The sequence below is a fragment of the Neopsephotus bourkii genome, unplaced genomic scaffold, assembly GCF_033783945.1.
Source record: "Neopsephotus bourkii isolate Nb327-2 ecotype Australia unplaced genomic scaffold, CSIRO-AGI_Nbou_v1 NB_1792, whole genome shotgun sequence".
Taxonomy (NCBI): Eukaryota; Metazoa; Chordata; class Aves; order Psittaciformes; family Psittacidae; genus Neopsephotus; species Neopsephotus bourkii.
Window position 1 is genome coordinate 4,653,676 of NW_026902266.1, and position 15,044 is coordinate 4,668,719.

General features: G+C 40.3%; 1 protein-coding gene and 1 long non-coding RNA gene across 8 annotated transcripts in view; both read left to right on the forward strand.

The window, feature by feature from the left end:
* TSPAN4 (tetraspanin 4) overlaps positions 1–15,044 on the forward strand; it is a 461,954-nt gene that overhangs the window by 337,664 nt on the left and 109,246 nt on the right. The gene's annotated exons all lie outside the window — the stretch shown is intronic.
* LOC133226589 (uncharacterized) lies at positions 6,373–8,831 on the forward strand. The gene is made up of 2 exons (XR_009729574.1): positions 6,373–6,477; positions 8,690–8,831. It is a non-coding gene; the product is annotated as an uncharacterized LOC133226589 (long non-coding RNA).

The window sequence follows — 15,044 nt, forward strand, 5'->3', positions numbered from 1 at the left end:
CAGCTATTTCAGTTCATCTACGTTGGGATAGGTGTCCACAAACACGCTGAGCTCGGTGAAATGGTGTACTGAAAAAACCCACACAAAATTAGCTTGTCACATTCTCAGGTCTCTAATTCAAGACTTAACATTGAACACATGCCTGTTTTGCTAAGGCTGTTTTTACACTATAGAAACAATGTAGTATAGCTAGTAGGTGCCTGAACAAGCTTCTTATTAGTTAAGTTGGGTGCCTGCTGCAGTCAATCTCAACACAACTGAATTATTCTAGAGTGAACTATGCTACACACATATATATCTACTCGCACACTGTACTCTGCCTAACTTTATGTTAGCACAGTGTTTTGACCAGCATAAATCTTATGTAAATAAAATGTACAGAGGGAGAGAGCAAGATCTATTTGCCTTGTAAAAATCAGATTTTAAGGGCACATATTTTAATGTTTCAAGGTGTACTAATTTACTCTGGCATCCCTTCATTGCGTCTACACTTTATGCATTCATTATGTTCCAAATAAGATCAAAGCAAAGCAAATCTCTATCATCCTTCAGTTAAATATTTCAAAAGAATGGGACAAACACTGCATTAAGCATGTCATTTAGTCTGATTCTGATGAGCTGACCTAGTTTGTTATTTACACAAAGTTACACTTAAGGGGCATCCTAAATTACAAATACTTTTTTACTTTGGAAAACTCTTCAGTGGCAGTATCCTGTTAAGCACAATAAGATAGTATGACAGCTCATATGAGATGATATTGTCATCAGGGGACTCATAGAACAATGTCTGCCGTAACATTGATGTATTTTATACACTGCCTGTTCTTCCTTTAGTTCCAATCTGCTTTTGTGATAGCCTACTGGAAGATCAAGTGGTCGTGTACCAGCCAGATAAGTCACAACTTCTACTTACAGATGGTTCTTTTGAAATGGCTGCTTCAGCTCATGCAACTTCATCTTAGAAGATTCACCAAGTGATATTTTGTTCATATTTATAGCAGAATATAAAGTAATTTTTCTAACTGTGGCTGTATAAAACATTTCATGCATGGTAAAAAAGCTGTCTCACTTGTGCAATAATCATTGTTGGGCATTACAGTGTGCCATAATCCTGGTACTTGTGGTGTCCCTCAGGCAGAAACAGCCATTGCCTTCAAAACCATTCTGAATCTACAATATGTAGATAGAAAACTAAATGGCTGGTAACTGCCCCAATAAATTTTATGGTGATCGTCTTTATGGTTGCAATTTGATGTAAAGGCAAAAGCTCAAAATACTGGAATCAACAGATTTGTATTTTATCAGTTACTTATCTTAGCATGTGTTAGATCTTCAATATTGTTTCTAGACAAGCTTTTGCTTCAGTCTGGTGTACTGCAGAAGTTGGACCTAGCCTGAATTCCGGTTTGCATATGGACTTTATAATTGGCATTTCTTACTAACTGGTGGAAGGGAGAGAAAAGAGTCCTGTGAGGGCAGTGTCAGCACTTTGTGATTCATTGAAGGGGCCTTTGGGGATTATCAGTAGGGAATAAAGAGAAGTGCTTAGTGAAAAAGCAGTGTAACGAGAGACACTTTCAATTCATTCATCAGTGTACTAGCAATCTCTACTTCCAGACAGGTGAGATACTAATATATGGAGCCAAGAAAATCAATCTGCATCACCAGAACACTTTCATAAATAAAATGTTGCAAAGAACAACAGCTTTAGACTCTCTTAACAAATCTTGTAATAGAGTTTACTTTTAACTGGTAACAGAGTTTACTTTTAACTGAAGCATTGATCTTCATTTCTTTAGGCACGAATTGGCACAGCTTAAAAGTATATGTAAGCATAAATGCCATTATTGTCAGGAGTGTGTATAATGAGTAGATGCAAAACATATGTCAAAACCAAATGTTGGGTACACCCTTCAAGTTTTACCTATTGTGTATTAACTTCTTTTGCTCTCTGTGTCCTGATTGTGAGTGCAGCCTCATGGTGTTTCTTACATAGACTAGGATCAGTGACTGAAAAGAACTCCACAGAGAAACTGCTCACACAACCACACAAAATGATAACAAGCTTCCCCTACCCTCAGAGCAAGAGTAACATAAACTGTAGCCTGCTTCTATGGATGTTAATGACAGAAAAATATCCCAACTCTTCACACTGTTATTTTCACTGCATTGAAACAGATCTAATTTAATTTAATTCTGTTCTCCTCTTTCCATCAAAGGAAAACCTAGATTTTTGAGAGCCTTTTCTTTTTACCTGCTTTTTAAAATAGGTTAGCAAACTTTAACACTGTTATAAACAAACACATTTAAGTCTGTCTTCCCCTTAAAAGGATTAACACATACCAGACATTCTTTCTCTGTCTACAACTGCCTGAGAAAATGGTCTTTGTATCAAACCTGTAAAAAAGTGATGCAGGCTACAATGTGCTGTACCTCCCATTGCAGTATGTGGAAGCCTAGCCCATAAACGCATTCCTGCTTCTGCAGAACTACAGCAGGGGAGAATCATCTTTAAAGTTCTCATGGACAAGGTGGATGTATCAGTAGCCCAAGCCAACAGAAGAATTATTGAGCAAATTAATCTAAGCAGAGAACAGTTATCTGGAAGGCAGTGCACGTCTTGGGATCTGAAGGTGTAGCAGAGACTCTGCAGAAACATTTAACATGTGCCTTCCCTCTGAAAGGGCTCAAGTTGTTGAATGGCCTTCGTATGCAGCACATGACAATAATTGTTGCAGTCTATCAGTGACCTTGTCAGTGCTTCAATCAGTGACCTTGTCAGTGCTCCAAGCAGTGTCAAGCATGGGGTACAGCAAGGGGTGACAGGGCTGCTATGGGAACTAGATGTTCTTTAAAGTCCCTACCAACCTAATCTGTTCTATGATTCTATGTTCCCTCAGCACCAGCAGAGAGGCAAAGCATCAGAGGAGTCTAGAGATACTGTGGGCATTCTCTGTTGAGGTAGAGAACGGTGAAGTGAGCTGAATCATCTTTGTAGCATCAGTGCTGTGGCAGATTGACCACCCCAGGGAGCCAGAGCTCCTCCCTCACTGTTGTTATGCTTATTTTGGAAAACAGTCCTGATCAAGAAAAAGATGGAAAACAGGAAGGTAAGGAAATAGCTGGAAAATTTTACCAAGCGCCATTCAATCAGTTGCTTGTTGTTAACAGGGTAGTAACCTGAAACTCCCACTCAGATGTTAGTTGTAAGCAACAACTGCAGCTGTATGCTGGTGGAGATGGTAATGTATCCACACACATCTTAACTGCCAACCATAATTTTTTTTAACATTAAGTAATAAGGTCACTAGGGGCTTTTCTAAGGTGCTTTATGGTGCTTTTCAATATTTTGGTGTTTCTAATGGGCTATTTAAGCCAAATAGTCTAGAGATGCATCAGAGAAAGTAGAAAAACAGTAAGAAAGGGGGGGAAAAGTTGCTTGTAATTACAAGTTGTAGTGAGAAGGTAACAGGCTTACATTACTTTCTGAACATCATTGCTTTTATATTGACCAGACAAGGGCCTCTCAGGACAAGGAGTATCCAGAGATGACTTAGGTGTGCGGGATAGACTGAAGCAAAGGTTTCTTTACCATTTTACACTTCTAACAAGTGTGTGACATGTTGATGGTTTGAGAAGTGTTCAATTATCAGCACTGAACTCCTAAAACCTAGCTCATTTCTTCAGACTGTTGGTTTCTTTTGGTTTATCAGAAGGTTGCTTGTATTCTGTGTCTTTTCTGGGGAACTTGCAAATGGGCTAGGACTAGCCAAAACAGCCTAAAACCTTCATGCACAAACTGAGAGACAAGGAGCATGGAGGCCACCCAAGGGAAACATTGCTAGCAGCATTCAAGTAACATGGCTTCTAGGAATACAAGGAGGATTCCTTGCTCACTGTGACGGCAGCTCACAGCAGAAGGCAGAAATAGAGGCATGGAAGTCTCTGTGTTCACTGAGCAGATGGAAATGTTTGGCCACTTTGTGGATTTCTTCTTGCCGTCTGGACTGGGATTGCCCTTGTTTTCATACCATCCGGCATTAATGTTTCCCAAAGTTGCGCCTTAAATGGAGCAAAAATACTCTACAGCATATTAACATGAGCATATCATAGTAAATGGCTTTATACATAATACAACATGGTCATTAGCCAGCTGTGCCCATAAAGCACCAAGAGGAGGCAGCAGGATGTAAAGCAAGTTCTTCAGCTCTGAAGGCATTAGACTCAGGGCTTAGCAGAGCTCTTCTGGCCTTCATGTTGCAATGGAGAGTGCTTTTCCATCAGCAGTTGTCATACCACTCTAGGGTCTTTTATGACATTTCAAAAAGCCTGTAAGCCATTGGCCAGCTAATTACATACCAGGCATCAACTCCTGAGTGATAATCATAGATCTGTTGGCCATGATAATGTTTAAACCTTCCTTCCTTACTGCCAGTCAGGTTTGGACAGGTTTATATCTTGTGATTTACTGAAGTAAAGCATCTCATACTGGCCTAATGTCTGGATCTACCTTTTCATCATATTACTGTATTTCTAGATAATGTAGAGGAAGAAAAAATATTTGATTATATAGCATGGAAGATTTTTATTAGCAAACGTTTATGGGCACAAGTTTTATTGGCTGAAGTTTTATATCCTCACCAAGTTATGTATGTCATCCTTAACAAGTGCCAGTAAAACTTTTCTATTGTGCCATATATGCTATCACATATTCAGAACCACCATTTCTATTTTAATAGCTGCATTGCCTCTTCGACACAAGAAAAGGGTCTGATGATCCTAAAAGGTTCCCCAGTGGGCTCTCCTACAGAGCTGACACACTTCTGCTGGTGAAAACCAGAAAGAAGCACTGGTGTGGGTTCTCTTTGCCCTGTTCTCTTTGGCACCTAAGATCCTTGAAGGTCTCAGAAGTAAATGGTAAGGATTAGTATATTCCAGCTAAGGGTGAGGTTGAATGCTGAAGGTGTGGTTGGCTGGTTTCTGAAAAGTGAAGTTGTATTTTCTGTTACCCAGTAGGGGGATTGAACTAGGCAGAACTTGGACTAGATTGAACTGAATTGAACTAAAAAAGATGCAATTTATGATATCTGATAGACTGATTTTTCAGCAATATTTTGGCTTAGTTGGTTATTGCTTAAAGTTGAATTGCAGGGAGTCAAGGAGAGATAATTTTTTAAAGCTCAGTGTAAAATCAGTGAACAGATAAATCATAGAATCATAGGATAGTTAGGGTTGGAAAGGACCTTGAGATCATCAAGTTCCAACCCCAGTGCCATGGGCACGGACACCTCACACTAAACCATGCCACCCAAGGCTCTGTCCAACCTGGCCTTGAACGCTCCCAGGGATGGAGCATTCACAACGTCCCTGGGCAACCCATTCCAGTGCCTCACCTCACTGTAAAGTAAAGAATTTCTTCATTATATCTAATCTAAACTTCCCCTGTTTAAGTTTTAACCCATTACCCCTTGTCCTGTCACTACAGTCCCTAATAAATAGTCCATCCCCAGCACCCCTATAGGCCCCCTTCAGATACTGGAAGGCTGCTGTGAGGTCAGGAGCAGGTAAGTATCTTTAAAGGGGAAAGAATAATAATAATGATAAATACCTGTAAGAAGTAAGTGTGGAAACAACCACACCTGCTGTAAAGAAAATGAAGCAAAAGCTTTTGTGGTTGCTTCATTTTAAGAAGACAAATGATTTGCCCTTCTCACTTTAAAGCATCAGAGCTCATGCAGTGCAAGTTAGAGAGGTGACAGCATCAGATTCTGGAACATTGGAATCCTGGAATTTGCTCTAGTCTGCAACAAAGATATTCTCAACCCTCTGATATGGAGGTGCACTTGCTTTCACACCTGAACTGCAGTGGAGTTAAGTTAGATGGATTATTCATCTCAAGCAGAGACCTTTCTTTACCCTGGGGAAAAAAAACCCTTGGAACTGCAGTTCCATACTACAGTCTCTGAGATAGTCACACTGTATGAGATCATTGTAAGAGAGAGAAGAAAATAAAACAGGAGCTGGCTCAGAGACTGGCAAACAACAACAAGCTGCCAAGTGATCATTTTAGTGCTGCAGTAGTTTGCCTCTGCAAAATTCAAGGACACCCATCAGAAAAGCTTGTTGGGGAAAATCTTTTTAAATGGGGCACTCTGTGGTGGCAGGTTCAGTTTACAAGAGCTGTGTTTTGAGACAGTGCAGTATTTCTTTACCAGGGATAAAAACAAAAAAAAAAGCAGATTTTATAATAAGCAATTCTTCTATTTAGTGTGCTACCTTCTCTTTAGGGTTAGCACATAGCAGTATGTGCCTAGTATCTCTATATGAGCCTGAGATAAAGCTTACTGTGTATTCACTGTATTTTTTATATGGGTTCTCTCTTCCCTTGAAAAGATGCAGACTGTGAGTGGCTTTACAATAGGCAAGCTGTTGTGCTTTCTCATTGTAATGACAGCAGACGAAAAGCAATCAAGAAAGGTAAAACAAAATGCCTTTTTTATTTAAAGGATAGTGAATACATTCCCGTTTATCAGTGGTAACAGGCATTGCTTAGAGAAGAAGTTTCCAAGTTGAATGATATGTTTCCAAAAGACATGAATATGACTTCATTATAAGCAGGTGTTCTCTGAAAACTACTTTCAGCCCCTGGGGTCTGTATTATTTTTCTTGCTGGTTTGTCCTATAATACCTCCCCTTTTCCCAAAATTACCTGACTGTTGTGTTCTTATGTATCAACACCATCTCAGAGTCTGAAATCATCTGACCAAGTACTTGCGGCAGAGCCATTTCATTTGAAAGAATTTGAACCCAGTGTCATAATTCAGTCCTGGTTCACTGCTGTGGCTGAGACACCAAGTCTTGAAGTGAACTTGGTTTCCTTCAGTCCTGTTCTTTTCAGGTATCCTGATGCTGTCATCTTTGCATTAGTTATTGAATGATGAAAAAAGAGCAGAACTAATGTATTGTTTTACAGGGGCAACTTTACATATAAATAACAACTGGAGAGGTCATTACCTGACATTATACTTCAGTTGTATGGTAAGTATATGCTCTTGGAGACCTTTTCACAGCAGTCCTAATGGGAAAGAGCACAGGGATGGGGGGTGGTGTTATTATTATTGCTTTGTTTTTCCTTCAGCTGTGGAATGTCTGTTATAGGATAGCGTAGTTTTTCAGATACCAAGAATACACATTCTTGATTTTGACTGTGTTATGAGATGGGAATTGCAGCTTCTGGGGCCAAGGATGACAAAAGATTTGGTTTGTGTTGTGAAGAGTGCAGTCTTTACTATTCATTTTGGTGCAAGGTTCTTGTTGGCAGACTAGGAGAATATAATACCCCTGCTCTCTTAAATAAGATACGGCATAGGGTTAGCTCTGCTTAGTACTGTTAGATGAAAACTCAGTTGTCTTGTACATCCATCACTGCAAAGTATAGTCATTGGCTTGCTACTGCTAAACTGTTTAGTTACAGATGAGTGAGAGTCTGCATAGATCAGCTTCCAGAAGACAATACCTGTTTTACACAGCTATCGACTTCTGATGCTGGAGAAGGAACGAAGACTCCTTACAGAGCACCAGGAGAATTAGCTGCTTTATCTAAAAATTCTGAGACTTTTGCTATTCAGAGCATGTTTGTACCCCATCACAGTACACCCGTTCTTCTGTATCACAAGGCTGGTTTTTGCCTGGTCATCTACTTCAGCATGCAGTAGCTGTCTCAATTCTACTGTGTTACTGGTCAGCATAACCAAACTTCTCCTCATACCTAATTCTGCCTTTGAGGGGTCAGAAGCTGTTGCTGAAATATTCTTCCATAATCTTTGATGTCCTCTTACTGCATACCACTGTACTAACAATATAACCTGGGGTTTTTGCATACTGAGCTTGCTGAGATACCAAAAGCAGAGATTATGGGGTACCATGTGGCAGTGGCAGCAGTAGTAGCTGCAAATAGCTTTTGAGTCCATATCAGGCTATATGCAGAGGCAGATGGGTGGTTGTTCCGGCAATACCCAATTTTCCCAAGAAAAAAAGATGGTCATCCTGATTCCTGTTTGTGTGCCATAGCCTGGGATCCTTTCATGTAGCCATAAGCACAAACAACTCATCACAGATCCTAGAGACCTGGATTGGCAGTGGCTGGAGTTTGCAAAAGCAGAATTGAGATTTGTCTCTGCAAATCTTCCCTTGGTAAGTCAGCAGTGATGGTCAGTTACATTTTACAGAGCTTTTCCTAGCTGCTGTAATACTGTATTATTGAAAATACCCCAGAACAACTATATTTTATGTCTCTACCCCCCACCTCTCAGCTCCACTTTGGTATAGACATAATTGCTAATTCATTAGCATTATTGCTAGATCTGTGCAAGCTGAGAGTCATCAGCAATGAGAGTGTAAAACAAAGCAGCCAAGCAAATTTCAAATTCTGTTTTGTGGAAGGAATATAAAAGTGAAGCATGTGGGTTTTTTCTTTCCTCCATTACAGTATTTTGCATAAACTTTAATTACTCTCTTTGCTTTTTTGCCACCCCAAGTTCAGTAACGCACTAGAGATGAGTACTAGGCCCAGTATGTCACACTGAAAGGGGTAACGTTGTTAGCAAATTAAATTAAGTGAAATTTCTGGTCATTGTAAGTACTGTTATTATAACCAAACTGAAAACTCTGAATTAATAGCTTGTCAAAGAATTGCAAACCATCTTGAAGTGCTCAAAAATGTCCTGTGCATGGGCTGAAGTTCTTTGTACTTGATGGAAGATTGAATAAAGTTGGACAGTGCTGATACCTTGTTTCTTTTGCTTGCTCTAAGAGTAAACTAATCTCATTTATCCAGACCATTTAGAGTTTGCTTGGGAGTGTGCTTGGCTGACCTTTGGCAGGCCCTTGTTTTGAAGCAGCACTTATTAAATCAAGCATGTTTCTATTAGAAACAGAATATTTAGACAAAACGACCCTTGTCATTATTGTTCCTGTTTATATGGAACCTAGTTATTAATTCTGATTGAATGCATAAACGTTCATCTTTTAAAACGACTATCATTACTCGTTTTCTCTATTCTTCTCTCGGTATGGGGCTAGTGAGGAGAGGAAGGGTATTATTTTCTATGCTTCTACAGGAGAATTATTTTCATAGATGCAGAGAAAACTGCACTGTTACTGTTTTTAACTTAGGCTGTTCGAAATAGGAGTCATTATCCACATACTTTAAAAGACTCAGAAAACATGCGGGTCCTTTTCCCCAACAATGAATTAAACACAGTTAATGTCTGTCTCAAGAGCAGATTTTCCTCTGCAGATGGGACCTCAAAGAGCAGTTAATACCAAATGCACTTTAAAATCTTATTATGCAAGACTGAGAAGGGCAGAAAAAAATGAGGCTGAGAGCAAAAAGAGGTAGTTAGCCCTCTCTGAAGTCTTCTTGCTGGTAGCTGTTTCTCTCAATTTTAAATGTTTCTTTTTCTGAATGCTTATTGTTCTGATAAGTTAGTGGTTTTGTTAGGTAATCTTTATAAATAATATGGTAGTTACCTGATACTAAAAATAGAAATTGAGAAGAATTAATTCTTACATTGTTGAAGAGGGTAAAATATATGAAACAGGCTGCTAGATTTTTTGGTTTTCATTTTGTGGAAAGACAGTTCAGTAAAATGTTTCCATGTATTACATTACGTGGGCTGTTTTCTACCCCTGCATATCACTGAGTAATAGTCTTCTAATATCATCAGACAGACTTAAGTGGGCTTCATATCGGGCCACAGAGAGTGACCAGACCTGATGGAAAAGAAATGAGCAATAAAACAGTAAAGACATGTCAAAATAAGGTTAAAATTAAAACCACCAAAAAGATAAGCTTGTGAACTCTTTGGGCTGAAATAGTTTTTCGATAGCTACTATTTAGTAACAGCTCCTATGCAAAGCAGAAGATCCAAATTACAGTTTCAAGTTGATGCTCTGTTGTTGCTCTCTGTTGCTCTCATTTAAAGTAATTTTCTGTTTCTTTTTTGTATGTTCACACTGTGATGTAAGGAAAATAGGTTTTGAAAAAAACCCAAACAAAACAACCTAAAGGTGTGGCTGCCTTTCTTCATATTTTGAGATACAGCCCTTGTCTAGTTCAAGTTGCTATAATTTACCTCGTGCAGTACACTGATATCTGTCACTGTCAGGCTGAGAATGTGTAATTCTGTTTATACTTTTCCCTCTGGAGCAAGATGGTTGAGATGCAGGACAATGTTGGCATCTCCAGCTGTCAGTAAAATATGAAGACTTGAGAAATAAGTCTTGTTAGGAGTCAGGGAAAGTCTTTGCAGGGTATTCTTTGGATGGGATGAGCAAAAGGGGCACATGTTGTTAGAATGATGCAGTTTGGCAAGATACTTCAGGAAAAGGGGTAACAGAGCTCTGTATTCCACTTGCCTCTAGGAGAAGGGGTAAGGCGTTTCACAGTATGTTTGCTGTTGTGTTAATAGCATGAACATTATTCCTTTGAATAATGTTTAATGTTGCAAGCAGCAGCATATGCTGTCAGTGAGCCACAGGCAAACGTTTGCATACAAGAGTACTATTTTTAAAGAGGAATTGCTTAGAAAGCCTAAGGTTGTCCTTGTAGGTTTACTGGGACCTTGTAGGTTTACATGGTTGGTGAACACTGCATGAATATTTAAAATTGCTTATATGGAATCCTTTACAAGCTCCACTGAATTTGCAGATGGGGAGAAAAGTGGCTTTGGATTATATATGCTAACCCACTCAAGAGTATTACATACTGGTCTACCACTGAGAAAATGTCATACCTAGTCAACAGATTTTCTCACCTGGTCAGGAAATAGGGCTTCCTTGTGCTACGGAACCTAGCACTGTGCTTGACAGTCATCCTTTTCCCTCCCTGCTAAGTCAGAATTAAGATACTGCTGTGATTTAAGCATTCTCACCTGTTTCTCTTATTGCTTCTGTTCAGACCCTTGCCCCTGCTTAAATGCCTTGTACCTTTCAAAACCAGTACCATTACAGCAGTGTCATCATTTTCATGGAAAAGGCTTCTCAGCTTTTTCATTGCCCCACATAAGGCTTCTTGCTTGCTGAGACACGCAACAAAGGCAGTTTACTCGTCCCCTCCTCAGCCTTATGGGAAGAGGAAGCTTTCAATGTGAAGTTGTGTTTTGAGTCCCATGGAATTGCATCTGGCTGCTGGCTGTGACTGTCACACTCTGTGCGATGGCCTCCATGTACTAGAGACAGCTAGTCAGCAGAGCCCATCGGCAACACTGGTGCAGGATATTTGGTAGTAGGGCACAGCAGGGTTCCCATTTTCTAGGCACCAGGTATCAGAGCCACAGAAGTTGTGAGACTTTTCAAGCCTGGAAGAAGCATGCTCATACTAAACAGGCCTGGTATTACAGCTGGGGGCCTCAGAAGTGCAGTCTGTCATTGCGTTGGTCTTTTGGTACTGTGGCTTCAATTTTGTTGTATTCATACATGCTCTGCAGATATTAGTTACATGTTTCTGTGTTGGTTGCCTTCAGTACAATGTTAGTGATGTAAATTGCAGAGCTACCAGACCAGTGGAGAAGGTCATGATGATGAGGCCCAAGCAGTGCTCACTGGCGAATAAAGTTGTCATAGGCTATACCACATCATTAAAAATGAAGACGTCAGATGATAACATATTCAGATACCATGGGCCACATTTTTTTGGATTTTCACTGTATTTCTACTTGCAAAAACAAAACCCCACCCCGGATGCTGTCTGCTGCACAGCAGATTTTGACAGTTGTTTGAAAGAAGCAGTCAAGACTTTCCATTAATTTCCCAGCATAAAACCCAGAGATTATACTTTGTGGCAGACTGTGAGTTTGACCTGTGCAGTCTCGGCTGTTTTACTCATGTTCCTGTAAATGGGATGGTTGAGTCAGGGGAACCGCTTGGCTGTGGGAGGGAAATCACACCTTCCCTGAACACAAGCTGAGAAGGAGCAAGGGAAGGGACTTTCAGAGGTATTGAGTATGGGAGGTAGGAGAGTCACTGCATGGAGCTGGGAGCGGCCACTCTGGAGACAGAGGAAACTTTTTTAAGGACCATATCCTTTAAGGGCTTTTTTAAAACTGGGCATTTTGCTGCAGAGACTGATGCTTGGAATAAAGCTTGGGAACAAGAACCTTCTTGCAAGGAGACCATGGATGAAGGGAGTATTTTTATTTCTCTTCTTTCTGCATTAGACCATCTTTCTTTCTTTTTTTTTTCTTTAGTTTAAATGCTAACAATTCTGTTTTCTACTTTAGCAAAGCCTGGCTTTTTTGTTTAAAAACCTTTTGGTATTTTTTGCAGAACTGTCTACAGAGAAAAGGCTTGAATCTTTTTTCATGTTAAGTAAAAGTTAATCCTTACCTCCATCCCTGCTTTCTGCCACATGGAAGTACTAAAGGGAAAGGTGGAAAGGGATAAAGGTCCTTATGCTGCAAAATGTGAAACAGCTTTGACCTTATGCTTAGTAGTTCCCCTGAGCATGTGGACTGCAACTCAAACCACAAAACTCAGCAAGGCTATTAGGAGTTTGCAGTGTTGAGTATCAAGATCATCTGAGGATATAGAGAAACTCAAAATTGTGTTCAGTGCTCAAGGACCAGTTAAGCCATGCCTCTGCCACTGGAAGTGATGCTGCTCAGCCATCTCCTGAAGTGGGCATTGCAGGAGGGCTACTGCTGGGCATGAGATTTAAATGGCATCTCATTTGCTCCGTGGCAAATCGGCACCCTACACATAGCACCAGGTATACACAAGTTTGCATATGGATGTATCTATAACTGCAAATACATTACCTGTTAAATCCTTTCAATTAGTTTCTGCATTTCTTTGGAAGCATGAAGAGAGAGTTTAAGAAAATGTGAGATCAGAATTACCAAAGCATTATGTTTTCCTTTTCTCTTATCCTTGTCACCTTAAAAAATGTCAGGCCTCAGGTTTCTCTGTTCTGTTAGATCCTGGAAAGGTGTAAATGTTTTCAAGAGATCCCTAGAGACAGGGTGTCATGGTTTAAGCCCAGCTGGCAACCCAGAACCACACAGCCACTTGCTCACTCCAACCCCTTCCTCCCGCTCTCCCAGAGGGAGGGGGTGGAGAATCAAACTAATGCAACTCCCACAGGTTGAGATAAGAACAGTCCAGTAACTAAGGTATAACACAAATCACTGCTGCTACCACCAATAATGATAATGATAAGGGAAATAACAAGGGAAGAGAATACAACCGCTCACCACCCACTGACCGATATGCAGCCTGACCCGAGCTGTGATCTAACCCTTCTGGGTAACTGCCCCCGGTTTATATACTGGGCATGAGAGGCTGTGGTATGGAATACCCCTTTGGTTAGTTTGGGTCAGGTGTCCTGTCTCTGCTTCCTCCTGTCTTCCCCTCAGAACAGAGGCAAAGCACCGAGGTTGTAAAGTTGTGCTGTTTTAATTTGAGGAGGCAAAAAGCCAAGTTAGATTGACAATTTAAGTACCGAAAAAATAATAAACTAAAGGCAGATTCTGTGTCCAAGCCTCTTCTGCTTTCATTTCCCACTGGGATACTCAGTTCCAGTGCCCTTGTTCCGTTCGACTTTCTTGAAGGGGAATTGGAGAGTATCCAACTTTCAAAATTACCTTGGCTTTAATTTATTCTGCTTTTGATGTTCAAAGCACCATATATCTTCCAATGGTTCCCAAATCTTTTCCTTAGTCTCAGGCTATAATTTACCTGGCCAGTGTCTCAAAGGCAGATACCACTCACTTTAAAAGTTACGGATAATTTTAATATCTGTATGTTTACATAATAGATGAAGTTTGTGGGGTGAGTGAGGAAAGGGAATGATTTAACGCTTCATGAACATTTCCAGCCATTTAAGAGACAAATGAATTTCAATTTTACAGAGGCATCTTAGCAGAAACCTGCACAGGTCCAGCGTATTTAATGTCACTTGGCAATAAAAAAAATAAATGAACAAACTATTCTCCCTTAGGACTTACTACCAACCTCATAGAGCTAGGCGTGATCCCTGAAGTCTGAAGAGTTGCCACGTAAGGGCACAGAATGGCTGAGGAAAGAGAATCTGAGCAAGATGTCCCATGATTGTTGATGGTGAAAGTAAGGTTTGGTCCAAGATGAGTACTGATTCCAGAGCCCTGCAAATGCTCACCTGCTGACTGCCACATCGCTCCTTGTGGCTGGCCAGGGCAGAGCGTGGATATTGATTTCCTCTTGTGTCTAAGCCTGGTATGATCTCTGCACACTTTTGCTGCTCTCTTGGCATTACAGAGATCAGACATGATGGAAAAGATTAGCCAATTTGCTGTAAAGCATATTAATACATCTTCTGTCACACATCTGCTAGTTTCTAATGTATCATCTCCTTTTATTTTTCAGTTGCGTGTATATGCTCAGGCAGAGCTAAATGCTCATGTGGTTCATGTTGGTGTAACTTAAAGCCTGGTTCTTAAAGCAAAAAAGAGCTATAGAGATCTAGAACTTTATCTGATCTTGTGAATTCTGATTTAAACAGAGGCAATGAGTAAAACTTAGTATCCATTAGTAACAGAAACATAACCCCTCTTAATAATCCAACACATATCTGATGAACAGGTAACTTTTCGTACTGTCCAAAACTGACTGTTTTTTAGGGGAAAGAGGGGATGCAAAGACACTGCTTGTGCTATGCCCGCACTACCCAATAGGTCATCCAAAACAATGTGAAATGTCTTGCGTCTTTCTAAAAAACTGTTTATTCCTTTTTCTTTCTCCTCTTCCTTTTTCCTCCGTAAGTGATGAAATAGATTGGCTCCAGCTCTCCCCTCCTGGTGTGCCATATGTGCTGCATGATGCCCTTCTTTGCTAGATTGTTCCAGCTTTTGGGGAGGTGGGAATTTATTCCTGGAATCATTCCAGTGTCCAGATCACTTTCCTTGTCTTTATTAGTATGGACTGCAGCCCATCATCACTGGGGAGAGCAGTTGGTAGGGAGCATATGAGATAATTGCCTAAAATGAACCCTGCCTCCACAGGGTACA